We start from the raw sequence: 13,151 nt of genomic DNA on the forward strand, positions 1-13,151 counted from the left end.
TTCGCTCAATACATTACGAGTTAACAGGGGTTCTGAGGTAACTTCCAGCAGCAAAAATCCTCAACTGAGGATCTGGAAAAATTTCACGAAGTATGGTCAGTCACAGCAAAAGTAAGGAAGTCGTTCGTTTCTGCAGTGTTTCACAATACTACCTTTCCCGTGAGCAGTCGAACAGTCTAAATGATTGTGCTACAGACTGCGAAGGCAAGCTCCGCTAAAAAGTAATCCTTTCAAACACAAACGTTATTGGGGTACACCGCGTGGAAACAGATACTTTGGTGTATCTCATCCATGCTCACACACATATCCAAAGTAAACAAGTCCGTTCCCCAGCATTTGGCCTCAACCCTCTGAACCCATCCTATCCAGAAACTGATCCGATTACCATTGCAATTTTCTGAGTGCAATAGCCTCCTCCACTTCCTCTGGTAGCTCATTCCATACACGCACAACCTTGTGTGTGGGAAATGTGCCTCAGTTCCTTTGTCAATTTCAGAGCACTCACCTTAAACCTATGCTCCCGAGTTTCCAACTCACCCTAGCTTGGGTAAAACACGTAAATACTCATTCAAAAAACCCTTCCATAAAATCATGTCGCAGCCGTTATGCTGCCGGAAACTTGTCCCAGCCTATTCCACCTCACTCTACAGTCCAAACATTGACCACATCCTTGTCTATATTTTGTCACCAATTTCACGTTTGTTTTTTTTTAACTTTTTCAAGATGTCAATTACCCTGGACAACAACGCGCTATTGAAAAAGAAAGGTGAAACGTAGAATGGCTTCAACTTTCATGCTGGATGCCCACAGAGCCGCGGCGCGGCCGGCACAGGCTTGTTTCTGTAGTTAGTGGTCATCACATTCGCCTAACACGCGAAAGGTCCCCAGTTCGAAAACTGGGCAGAAACTGCTTTGTTCTTCAATTGCAGCCTTTTACACGGACAAGAACGGAGCTTTCTTGCTTGCTTTCCATCTGCAAACCTGCCTTCGAAATCGCTCGAACAAATCTGCTCTCTTTGTGAAATGTAATGCAATTCCATTAAATTCGTTTGCAAAGCATTGTAAAGGTTTTCTCCAAGCTGGGTCTGATCATATGCCATTCTGTTTCAGAGTGTAGTTACCGCGTTCTGAATCTTCCACAAAAAGCAATACCGCATTTGCATTCCTTGCGCAGGCGGGCCGGTTCAAAGACAGGGAAGAAGCTGTTGAGCTGATGTCACAGTACGCCACGGATTCCTCAACTAGTCTGTCTGACAAATGTACCCCAAAGTCGTCTCTGCAAGGCCTCATTTGGAAGCTGCCTGTCGTTATTCAACGTGCGAGAATTGGCAGCAGAGGTGCTGAATCATGGTTTGGATCAGTTCGCACGTTATAGTGACTCATTCAATCAGCAACAGCAATGAAAGAAATTACACTCTCAGAGGAACCTCTGGACTTGTGATTTCATAGCGTCGCTAGTATTAAGGTGAGCCCCGAGATCTAAGGCATGTTGGAACTGTAACGGAGGAATTGACAGAGAGGCTACAGAATGACATCGCAACCTTTTTGTTTTCTTTAAATCACTGACGAGCAGGAAAATGTAAACGGGAGGGCGAGTGGGAAGTGAGGCAGTTGCAGCTCTGGTGAAACTCCTTCTTTGTGAGTCACTCAGCAACAAGAGACGTGAAGGTGACTCATGCGGGAGAGCTCTTCACATTGAGAACAAAAAAGCAGTCAAGGGCAGTTAGCACCTCTTCCGCAGTGGGGGTGGGGTGAGTAGGAACTTCTGTTACCATGTTCAGAAACTGCCTTTTAAATTGACGTGAGCAGAAACTGCATTTCTAATAAGCATCATGGAGTTTAGCAAAATTTATTGAGTCGCTTCTTGTCGATTCCCACACAGGTTTCCTATTCAGTTGGTATCGATGTGGCTCATGTCCAGGTGTGAACATCCCTGCAGCCAATTGCACGGTTAAGGTAAAAGGCAAGGAAAGTGGCATCTCGAACTGGCCCGAGGTCAGAGCATCCTCCCAATGTGATCTGTCGTTCTCGGGTTGTAATGCTACCTCCGGTTTAGGGTGGAGAACATTCTTTGGAACTCTTATTCTGCAAAACAGACACAGTGACTGAAACGATGCTGCACGGTATAATGTGGAACACGGCCTGCTCAGCTTTGTGCATTTTCTCTGTAGTCCGGTGTGTTTTGTGTTCCGTGTAATGTGGAAGTTGTCCTGTTTCCAGCAATGGGTGAAATCATTCAGCAAAGCAAGAATCGAAATTGAAGTAATGTCAAGCAGCTCATGGTGATTTGACCAAATCATAACCGAACATATATTCTCATGCAGTCAAAGATACATTTCTGGTTGAAAAGAGTCTGAGAAGATAGACTCAGCTTACCATTGATTTTTGCCTGGATTGATGGGATTTCATTATCTGCTGCGAAATTGTCATTGTAGCTGGGCACATCCCAGCAGCTGTGCGAGTCGGAGTGGGACCATGGAACCCTTTTCATGTGACTTAGCATGTGTGGTTATGCAGGAGCACAATCCGAAATGCAAGAAAATGCACGGCTGCGCTGCATGGTAGTGTGGCCGAGTGGTCTAAGGCGCTGGATCCAGTGTTCCTGTCCTGTAAGTGGCGAGTTCGAATCCCACCACTGCCATTTCAGCTGGTCAGCTCCACCGCCGCAGCATCGTTAAAATGCTGCTTCGATCCCCGCTGCGTTGATGTTCCAGGGGTATTTTGTGAAGTCTCTCTGCTGTCATGATGGTGCTCGCCACCCCTGCAGAAAATCGCAAACAGCTCAGCGCTTGGTTTACGTTCCAGGCAAGTTGAGTTTTTACTGGAACCGAATGGAGACTGTTATTTCATCGCTGTTGTGAAACAAAGTCCTGCGCTGAGTCGATTCATCGTTATTTGGCTTTCTGGCGAATGGGAAATTCTTTCCACTGAATATGTTATTGAATTTCTCCCATTTCCTTCATTTCCGTCTTGGAGACACCGGAAGGGAAAGGTAATCTAATCGAGACTGTGATTGGTGAAATTCACTTTTTTATGGCCCATACTTATTATATTCCTTCTTTCTCTCTTTTCAGCATTGTCTGGGAAGTGGTGGTGCACTAAGGCTGCAGTATGTTTGAAAGAGTAGTTTGGAATTGCCCAGTTGTTAGTTGTGAGGTTACTTTATGCCTCATGCCCTCGGACTGTCTCACATTTAGCATTCATGCTTCGCTGTGTCTGAACATGCATTAGGTATGCCAGTTTTGTTTGTGTTCCGTGTTAAATGCTTTCTGTTTGCGATTCGCTCAATACATTACGAGTTAACAGGGCTTCTGAGGTAACTTCCAGCAGCAAAAATCCTCAACTGAGGATCTGGGAAAACTTCACGAAGTATGGTCAGTCACAGCAAAAGTAAGGAAGTCGTTCGTTTCTGCAGTGTTTCACAATACTACCTTTCCCGTGAGCAGTCGAACAGTCTAAATGATTGTGCTACAGACTGCGAAGGCAAGCTCCGCTAAAAAGTAATCCTTTCAAACACAACGTTATTGGGGTACACCGCGTGGAAACAGATACTTTGGGGTATCTCATCCATGCTCACCACATATCCAAAGTTAAACAAGTCCCGTTCCCCAGCATTTGGCCTCAATCCCTCTGAACCCATCCTATCCAGAAACTGATCCGATTACCATTGCAATTTTCTGAGTGCAATAGCCTCCTCCACTTCCTCTGGTAGCTCATTCCATACACGCACAACCTTGTGTGTGGGAAATGTGCCTCAGTTCCTTTGTCACTTTCAGAGCACTCACCTTAAACCTATGCTCCCGAGTTTCCAACTCACCCTAGCTTGGGTAAAACACGTAAATACTCAGTTCAAAACCCTTCCATAAAATCATGTCGCAGCCGTTATGCTGCCGGGAAACTTGTCCCAGCCTATTCCACCTCACTCTACAGTCCAAACATTGACCACATCCTTGTCTATATTTTGTCACCAATTTCACGTTTGTTTTTTTAAAAATTTTTCAAGATGTCAATTACCCTGGACAACAACGCGCTATTGGAAAAAGAAAGGTGAAACGTAGAATGGCTTCAACTTTCAGTGCTGGATGCCACAGAGCCGCGGCGCGGCCGGCACAGGCTTGTTTCTGTAGTGTAGTGGTCATCACATTCGCCTAACACGCGAAAGGTCCCCAGTTCGAAACTGGGCAGAAACTGCTTTGTTCTTCAATTGCAGCCTTTTACACGGACAAGAACGGAGCTTTCTTGCTTGCTTTCCCATCTGCAAACCTGCCTTCGAAATCGCTCGAACAAATCTGCTCTCTTTGTGAAATGTAATGCAATTCCATTAAATTCGTTTGCAAAGCATTGTAAAGGTTTTCTCCAAGCTGGGTCTGATCATATGCCATTCTGTTTCAGAGTGTAGTTACCGCGTTCTGAATCTTCCACAAAAAGCAATACCGCATTTGCATTCCTTGCGCAGGCGGGCCGGTTCAAAGACAGGGAAGAAGCTGTTGAGCTGATGTCACAGTACGCCACGGATTCCTCAACTAGTCTGTCTGACAAATGTACCCCAAAGTCGTCTCTGCAAGGCCTCATTTGGAAGCTGCCTGTCGTTATTCAACGTGCGAGAATTGGCAGCAGAGGTGCTGAATCATGGTTTGGATCAGTTCGCACGTTATAGTGACTCATTCAATCAGCAACAGCAATGAAAGAAATTACACTCTCAGAGGAACCTCTGGACTTGTGATTTCATAGCGTCGCTAGTATTAAGGTGAGCCCCGAGATCTAAGCCATGTTGGAACTGTAACGGAGGAATTGACAGAGAGGCTACAGAATGACATCGCAACCTTTTGGTTTTCTTTAAATCACTGACGAGCAGGAAAATGTAAACGGGAGGGCGAGTGGGAAAGTGAGGCAGTTGCAGCTCTGGTGAAACTCCTTCTTTGTGAGTCACTCAGCAACAAGAGACGTGAAGGTGACTCATGCGGGAGAGCTCTTCACATTGAGAACAAAAAGCAGTCAAGGGCAGTTAGCACCTCTTCCGCAGTGGGGGTGGGGTGAGTAGGAACTTCTGTTACCATGTTCAGAAACTGCCTTTTAAATTGACGTGAGCAGAAACTGCATTTCTAATAAGCATCATGGAGTTTAGCAAAATTTATTGAGTCGCTTCTTGTCGATTCCCACACAGGTTTCCTATTCAGTTGGTATCGATGTGGCTCATGTCCAGGTGTGAACATCCCTGCAGCCAATTGCACGGTTAAGGTAAAAGGCAAGGAAAGTGGCATCTCGAACTGGCCCCGAGGTCAGAGCATCCTCCCAATGTGATCTGTCGTTCTCGGTTGTAATGCTACCTCCGGTTTTAGGGTGGAGAACATTCTTTGGAACTCTTATTCTGCAAAACAGACACAGTGACTGAAACGATGCTGCACGGTATAATGTGGAACACGGCCTGCTCAGCTTTGTGCATTTTCTCTGTAGTCCGGTGTGTTTTGTGTTCCGTGTAAATGTGGAAGTTGTCCTGTTTCCAGCAATGGGTGAAATCATTCAGCAAAGCAAGAATCGAAATTGAAGTAATGTCAAGCAGCTCATGGTGATTTGACCAAATCATAACCGAACATATATTCTCATGCAGTCAAAGATACATTTCTGGTTGAAAAGAGTCTGAGAAGATAGACTCAGCTTACCATTGATTTTTGCCTGGATTGATGGGATTTCATTATCTGCTGCGAAATTGTCATTGTAGCTGGGCACATCCCAGCAGCTGTGCGAGTCGGAGTGGGACCATGGAACCCTTTTCATGTGACTTAGCATGTGTGGTTATGCAGGAGCACAATCCGAAATGCAAGAAAATGCGCGGCTGCGCTGTCTGGTAGTGTGGCCGAGCGGTCTAAGGCGCTGGATCCAGGTTCCTGTCCTGTAAGTGGCGAGTTCGAATCCCACCACTGCCATTTCAGCTGGTCAGCTCCACCGCCGCAGCATCGTTAAAATGCTGCTTCGATCCCCGCTGCGTTGATGTTCCAGGGGTATTTTGTGAAGTCTCTCTGCTGTCATGATGGTGCTCGCCACCCCTGCAGAAAATCGCAAACAGCTCAGCGCTTGGTTTACGTTCCAGGCAAGTTGAGTTTTTACTGGAACCGAATGGAGACTGTTATTTCATCGCTGTTGTGAAACAAAGTCCTGCGCTGAGTCGATTCATCGTTATTTGGCTTTCTGGCGAATGGGAAATTCTTTCCACTGAATATGTTATTGAATTTCTCCCATTTCCTTCATTTCCGTCTTGGAGACACCGGAAGGGAAAGGTAATCTAATCGAGACTGTGATTGGTGAAATTCACTTTTTTATGGCCCATACTTATTATATTCCTTCTTTCTCTCTTTTCAGCATTGTCTGGGAAGTGGTGGTGCACTAAGGCTGCAGTATGTTTGAAAGAGTAGTTTGGAATTGCCCAGTTGTTAGTTGTGAGGTTACTTTATGCCTCATGCCCTCGGACTGTCTCACATTTAGCATTCATGCTTCGCTGTGTCTGAACATGCATTAGGTATGCCAGTTTTGTTTGTGTTCCGTGTTAAATGCTTTCTGTTTGCGATTCGCTCAATACATTACGAGTTAACAGGGCTTCTGAGGTAACTTCCAGCAGCAAAAATCCTCAACTGAGGATCTGGGAAAACTTCACGAAGTATGGTCAGTCACAGCAAAAGTAAGGAAGTCGTTCGTTTCTGCAGTGTTTCACAATACTACCTTTCCCGTGAGCAGTCGAACAGTCTAAATGATTGTGCGACAGACTGCGAAGGCAAGCTCCGCTAAAAAGTAATCCTTTCAAACACAACGTTATTGGGGTACACCGCGTGGAAACAGATACTTTGGGGTATCTCATCCATGCTCACCACATATCCAAAGTTAAACAAGTCCCGTTCCCCAGCATTTGGCCTCAATCCCTCTGAACCCATCCTATCCAGAAACTGATCCGATTACCATTGCAATTTTCTGAGTGCAATAGCCTCCTCCACTTCCTCTGGTAGCTCATTCCATACACGCACAACCTTGTGTGTGGGAAATGTGCCTCAGTTCCTTTGTCAATTTCAGAGCACTCACCTTAAACCTATGCTCCCGAGTTTCCAACTCACCCTAGCTTGGGTAAAACACGTAAATACTCAGTTCAAAACCCTTCCATAAAATCATGTCGCAGCCGTTATGCTGCCGGGAAACTTGTCCCAGCCTATTCCACCTCACTCTACAGTCCAAACATTGACCACATCCTTGTCTATATTTTGTCACCAATTTCACGTTTGTTTTTTAAAAATTTTTCAAGATGTCAATTACCCTGGACAACAACGCGCTATTGGAAAAAGAAAGGTGAAACGTAGAATGGCTTCAACTTTCAGTGCTGGATGCCACAGAGCCGCGGCGCGGCCGGCACAGGCTTGTTTCTGTAGTGTAGTGGTCATCACATTCGCCTAACACGCGAAAGGTCCCCAGTTCGAAACTGGGCAGAAACTGCTTTGTTCTTCAATTGCAGCCTTTTACACGGACAAGAACGGAGCTTTCTTGCTTGCTTTCCCATCTGCAAACCTGCCTTCGAAATCGCTCGAACAAATCTGCTCTCTTTGTGAAATGTAATGCAATTCCATTAAATTCGTTTGCAAAGCGTTGTAAAGGTTTTCTCCAAGCTGGGTCTGATCATATGCCATTCTGTTTCAGAGTGTAGTTACCGCGTTCTGAATCTTCCACAAAAAGCAATACCGCATTTGCATTCCTTGCGCAGGCGGGCCGGTTCAAAGACAGGGAAGAAGCTGATGAGCTGATGTCACAGTACGCCACGGATTCCTCAACTAGTCTGTCTGACAAATGTACCCCAAAGTCGTCTCTGCAAGGCCTCATTTGGAAGCTGCCTGTCGTTATTCAACGTGCGAGAATTGGCAGCAGAGGTGCTGAATCATGGTTTGGATCAGTTCGCACGTTATAGTGACTCATTCAATCAGCAACAGCAATGAAAGAAATTACACTCTCAGAGGAACCTCTGGACTTGTGATTTCATAGCGTCGCTAGTATTAAGGTGAGCCCCGAGATCTAAGCCATGTTGGAACTGTAACGGAGGAATTGACAGAGAGGCTACAGAATGACATCGCAACCTTTTGGTTTTCTTTAAATCACTGACGAGCAGGAAAATGTAAACGGGAGGGCGAGTGGGAAAGTGAGGCAGTTGCAGCTCTGGTGAAACTCCTTCTTTGTGAGTCACTCAGCAACAAGAGACGTGAAGGTGACTCATGCGGGAGAGCTCTTCACATTGAGAACAAAAAGCAGTCAAGGGCAGTTAGCACCTCTTCCGCAGTGGGGGTGGGGTGAGTAGGAACTTCTGTTACCATGTTCAGAAACTGCCTTTTAAATTGACGTGAGCAGAAACTGCATTTCTAATAAGCATCATGGAGTTTAGCAAAATTTATTGAGTCGCTTCTTGTCGATTCCCACACAGGTTTCCTATTCAGTTGGTATCGATGTGGCTCATGTCCAGGTGTGAACATCCCTGCAGCCAATTGCACGGTTAAGGTAAAAGGCAAGGAAAGTGGCATCTCGAACTGGCCCCGAGGTCAGAGCATCCTCCCAATGTGATCTGTCGTTCTCGGGTTGTAATGCTACCTCCGGTTTTAGGGTGGAGAACATTCTTTGGAACTCTTATTCTGCAAAACAGACACAGTGACTGAAACGATGCTGCACGGTATAATGTGGAACACGGCCTGCTCAGCTTTGTGCATTTTCTCTGTAGTCCGGTGTGTTTTGTGTTCCGTGTAAATGTGGAAGTTGTCCTGTTTCCAGCAATGGGTGAAATCATTCAGCAAAGCAAGAATCGAAATTGAAGTAATGTCAAGCAGCTCATGGTGATTTGACCAAATCATAACCGAACATATATTCTCATGCAGTCAAAGATACATTTCTGGTTGAAAAGAGTCTGAGAAGATAGACTCAGCTTACCATTGATTTTTGCCTGGATTGATGGGATTTCATTATCTGCTGCGAAATTGTCATTGTAGCTGGGCACATCCCAGCAGCTGTGCGAGTCGGAGTGGGACCATGGAACCCTTTTCATGTGACTTAGCATGTGTGGTTATGCAGGAGCACAATCCGAAATGCAAGAAAATGCACGGCTGCGCTGCTTGGTAGTGTGGCCGAGCGGTCTAAGGCGCTGGATCCAGGTTCCTGTCCTGTAAGTGGCGAGTTCGAATCCCACCACTGCCATTTCAGCTGGTCAGCTCCTCCGCCGCAGCATCGTTAAAATGCTGCTTCGATCCCCGCTGCGTTGATGTTCCAGGGGTATTTTGTGAAGTCTCTCTGCTGTCATGATGGTGCTCGCCACCCCTGCAGAAAATCGCAAACAGCTCAGCGCTTGGTTTACGTTCCAGGCAAGTTGAGTTTTTACTGGAACCGAATGGAGACTGTTATTTCATCGCTGTTGTGAAACAAAGTCCTGCGCTGAGTCGATTCATCGTTATTTGGCTTTCTGGCGAATGGGAAATTCTTTCCACTGAATATGTTATTGAATTTCTCCCATTTCCTTCATTTCCGTCTTGGAGACACCGGAAGGGAAAGGTAATCTAATCGAGACTGTGATTGGTGAAATTCACTTTTTTATGGCCCATACTTATTATATTCCTTCTTTCTCTCTTTTCAGCATTGTCTGGGAAGTGGTGGTGCACTAAGGCTGCAGTATGTTTGAAAGAGTAGTTTGGAATTGCCCAGTTGTTAGTTGTGAGGTTACTTTATGCCTCATGCCCTCGGACTGTCTCACATTTAGCATTCATGCTTCGCTGTGTCTGAACATGCATTAGGTATGCCAGTTTTGTTTGTGTTCCGTGTTAAATGCTTTCTGTTTGCGATTCGCTCAATACATTACGAGTTAACAGGGCTTCTGAGGTAACTTCCAGCAGCAAAAATCCTCAACTGAGGATCTGGGAAAACTTCACGAAGTATGGTCAGTCACAGCAAAAGTAAGGAAGTCGTTCGTTTCTGCAGTGTTTCACAATACTACCTTTCCCGTGAGCAGTCGAACAGTCTAAATGATTGTGCTACAGACTGCGAAGGCAAGCTCCGCTAAAAAGTAATCCTTTCAAACACAACGTTATTGGGGTACACCGCGTGGAAACAGATACTTTGGGGTATCTCATCCATGCTCACCACATATCCAAAGTTAAACAAGTCCCGTTCCCCAGCATTTGGCCTCAATCCCTCTGAACCCATCCTATCCAGAAACTGATCCGATTACCATTGCAATTTTCTGAGTGCAATAGCCTCCTCCACTTCCTCTGGTAGCTCATTCCATACACGCACAACCTTGTGTGTGGGAAATGTGCCTCAGTTCCTTTGTCAATTTCAGAGCACTCACCTTAAACCTATGCTCCCGAGTTTCCAACTCACCCTAGCTTGGGTAAAACACGTAAATACTCAGTTCAAAACCCTTCCATAAAATCATGTCGCAGCCGTTATGCTGCCGGGAAACTTGTCCCAGCCTATTCCACCTCACTCTACAGTCCAAACATTGACCACATCCTTGTCTATATTTTGTCACCAATTTCACGTTTGTTTTTTAAAAATTTTTCAAGATGTCAATTACCCTGGACAACAACGCGCTATTGGAAAAAGAAAGGTGAAACGTAGAATGGCTTCAACTTTCAGTGCTGGATGCCACAGAGCCGCGGCGCGGCCGGCACAGGCTTGTTTCTGTAGTGTAGTGGTCATCACATTCGCCTAACACGCGAAAGGTCCCCAGTTCGAAACTGGGCAGAAACTGCTTTGTTCTTCAATTGCAGCCTTTTACACGGACAAGAACGGAGCTTTCTTGCTTGCTTTCCCATCTGCAAACCTGCCTTCGAAATCGCTCGAACAAATCTGCTCTCTTTGTGAAATGTAATGCAATTCCATTAAATTCGTTTGCAAAGCATTGTAAAGGTTTTCTCCAAGCTGGGTCTGATCATATGCCATTCTGTTTCAGAGTGTAGTTACCGCGTTCTGAATCTTCCACAAAAAGCAATACCGCATTTGCATTCCTTGCGCAGGCGGGCCGGTTCAAAGACAGGGAAGAAGCTGATGAGCTGATGTCACAGTACGCCACGGATTCCTCAACTAGTCTGTCTGACAAATGTACCCCAAAGTCGTCTCTGCAAGGCCTCATTTGGAAGCTGCCTGTCGTTATTCAACGTGCGAGAATTGGCAGCAGAGGTGCTGAATCATGGTTTGGATCAGTTCGCACGTTATAGTGACTCATTCAATCAGCAACAGCAATGAAAGAAATTACACTCTCAGAGGAACCTCTGGACTTGTGATTTCATAGCGTCGCTAGTATTAAGGTGAGCCCCGAGATCTAAGCCATGTTGGAACTGTAACGGAGGAATTGACAGAGAGGCTACAGAATGACATCGCAACCTTTTGGTTTTCTTTAAATCACTGACGAGCAGGAAAATGTAAACGGGAGGGCGAGTGGGAAAGTGAGGCAGTTGCAGCTCTGGTGAAACTCCTTCTTTGTGAGTCACTCAGCAACAAGAGACGTGAAGGTGACTCATGCGGGAGAGCTCTTCACATTGAGAACAAAAAGCAGTCAAGGGCAGTTAGCACCTCTTCCGCAGTGGGGGTGGGGTGAGTAGGAACTTCTGTTACCATGTTCAGAAACTGCCTTTTAAATTGACGTGAGCAGAAACTGCATTTCTAATAAGCATCATGGAGTTTAGCAAAATTTATTGAGTCGCTTCTTGTCGATTCCCACACAGGTTTCCTATTCAGTTGGTATCGATGTGGCTCATGTCCAGGTGTGAACATCCCTGCAGCCAATTGCACGGTTAAGGTAAAAGGCAAGGAAAGTGGCATCTCGAACTGGCCCCGAGGTCAGAGCATCCTCCCAATGTGATCTGTCGTTCTCGGGTTGTAATGCTACCTCCGGTTTTAGGGTGGAGAACATTCTTTGGAACTCTTATTCTGCAAAACAGACACAGTGACTGAAACGATGCTGCACGGTATAATGTGGAACACGGCCTGCTCAGCTTTGTGCATTTTCTCTGTAGTCCGGTGTGTTTTGTGTTCCGTGTAAATGTGGAAGTTGTCCTGTTTCCAGCAATGGGTGAAATCATTCAGCAAAGCAAGAATCGAAATTGAAGTAATGTCAAGCAGCTCATGGTGATTTGACCAAATCATAACCGAACATATATTCTCATGCAGTCAAAGATACATTTCTGGTTGAAAAGAGTCTGAGAAGATAGACTCAGCTTACCATTGATTTTTGCCTGGATTGATGGGATTTCATTATCTGCTGCGAAATTGTCATTGTAGCTGGGCACATCCCAGCAGCTGTGCGAGTCGGAGTGGGACCATGGAACCCTTTTCATGTGACTTAGCATGTGTGGTTATGCAGGAGCACAATCCGAAATGCAAGAAAATGCGCGGCTGCGCTGTCTGGTAGTGTGGCCGAGCGGTCTAAGGCGCTGGATCCAGGTTCCTGTCCTGTAAGTGGCGAGTTCGAATCCCACCACTGCCATTTCAGCTGGTCAGCTCCTCCGCCGCAGCATCGTTAAAATGCTGCTTCGATCCCCGCTGCGTTGATGTTCCAGGGGTATTTTGTGAAGTCTCTCTGCTGTCATGATGGTGCTCGCCACCCCTGCAGAAAATCGCAAACAGCTCAGCGCTTGGTTTACGTTCCAGGCAAGTTGAGTTTTTACTGGAACCGAATGGAGACTGTTATTTCATCGCTGTTGTGAAACAAAGTCCTGCGCTGAGTCGATTCATCGTTATTTGGCTTTCTGGCGAATGGGAAATTCTTTCCACTGAATATGTTATTGAATTTCTCCCATTTCCTTCATTTCCGTCTTGGAGACACCGGAAGGGAAAGGTAATCTAATCGAGACTGTGATTGGTGAAATTCACTTTTTTATGGCCCATACTTATTATATTCCTTCTTTCTCTCTTTTCAGCATTGTCTGGGAAGTGGTGGTGCACTAAGGCTGCAGTATGTTTGAAAGAGTAGTTTGGAATTGCCCAGTTGTTAGTTGTGAGGTTACTTTATGCCTCATGCCCTCGGACTGTCTCACATTTAGCATTCATGCTTCGCTGTGTCTGAACATGCATTAGGTATGCCAGTTTTGTTTGTGTTCCGTGTTAAATGCTTTCTGTTTGCGATTCGCTCAATACATTACGAGTTA

At 45.7% G+C, this 13,151-nt stretch overlaps 3 non-coding genes across 3 annotated transcripts; all 3 read left to right on the top strand.

Moving 5' to 3' along the window:
- Positions 1–4,117: 4,117 nt before the first annotated feature.
- On the top strand, positions 4,118–4,190 carry trnav-aac (transfer RNA valine (anticodon AAC)). The gene has a single exon. It is a non-coding gene; the product is annotated as a tRNA-Val (tRNA).
- Positions 4,191–7,399: 3,209 nt separating this feature from the next.
- Positions 7,400–7,472, top strand: trnav-aac (transfer RNA valine (anticodon AAC)). Its single transcript has one exon. It is a non-coding gene; the product is annotated as a tRNA-Val (tRNA).
- Positions 7,473–10,682: 3,210 nt separating this feature from the next.
- On the top strand, positions 10,683–10,755 carry trnav-aac (transfer RNA valine (anticodon AAC)). The gene has a single exon. It is a non-coding gene; the product is annotated as a tRNA-Val (tRNA).
- Positions 10,756–13,151: the final 2,396 nt, after the last annotated feature.

Source organism: Hemiscyllium ocellatum, unplaced genomic scaffold, assembly GCF_020745735.1.
Source record: "Hemiscyllium ocellatum isolate sHemOce1 unplaced genomic scaffold, sHemOce1.pat.X.cur. scaffold_680_pat_ctg1, whole genome shotgun sequence".
NCBI lineage: Eukaryota > Metazoa > Chordata > Chondrichthyes > Orectolobiformes > Hemiscylliidae > Hemiscyllium > Hemiscyllium ocellatum.